Source organism: Lagopus leucura, unplaced genomic scaffold (genome assembly GCF_019238085.1).
Source record: "Lagopus leucura isolate 7727_CA_CO unplaced genomic scaffold, USGS_WTPT01 Super-Scaffold_100004, whole genome shotgun sequence".
NCBI lineage: Eukaryota > Metazoa > Chordata > Aves > Galliformes > Phasianidae > Lagopus > Lagopus leucura.
Window position 1 is genome coordinate 68,899,490 of NW_024962264.1, and position 834 is coordinate 68,900,323.

Below are 834 nucleotides of genomic sequence, written 5' to 3' on the forward strand. Positions count from 1 at the left end.
TGGTTGGATGGATGGATGGATGGATGGATGGATGGATGGATGGATGGAAGGACGGATGGATGGATGGATGGATGGATGGTGGATGAATGGAGATCACACAGGAATGGTGGGTCTGATGGTAGATCCAGACATTGCCAAGGATGAACGCTCTCCTTTTCATTCAGAGACTTGGAGAGTTAGTTTATAGGCTCAGGATGAGAGGAACCCATCACATAGCCCAGGAAGGGAAAGTCTCCAAGCCATACAGCTACAAACTGTGGGCTGGAAGAGGTCAATGCAGAAAAGACAGATGCTGCTGGATCCTCAGCCACCCATGCAGTGTTCACAGCGGCTCTTCCAAGGCGATGCATTCACCTGCACTGCCCCAGCACAGCCAAACACCAGCCCAGAATCCCTGTACAGATGTGGGATGTGATGTGATGGTGGATGTTCAACCTAATCCAGCAGGAAGAAGAGGTGGGAAAAGCACAAAAGCCAAAGGGTTTATGCAAAGCCACACACCAGTTGGTGAGAACAGATCCTCCAGGCCCTCGCTGTGCCCAAGATCCTCCGGTTCCTGTGTTGGATGAGCACTCAGAGGTGTGAGATCCCGATGGAAATACAGCTATGTGTCACTGTCAATTTTGCTCCTGCAAGGTACCAAGCTCTTTGCAGATATTTAAACCCCCCACATCCTGAAATCATCATCATAATAATAATGTAACATTTGGAGATGGTTCTTCTAACATCTGGAGATGGTCGTGCAGGTGCCCATGGTCCTGATGAGACCTTTCAGGTAGGAGTCCCCATCCCTGGGGGTATTTAAGAGATGCATGGATGCAGTCCTGAGGGATT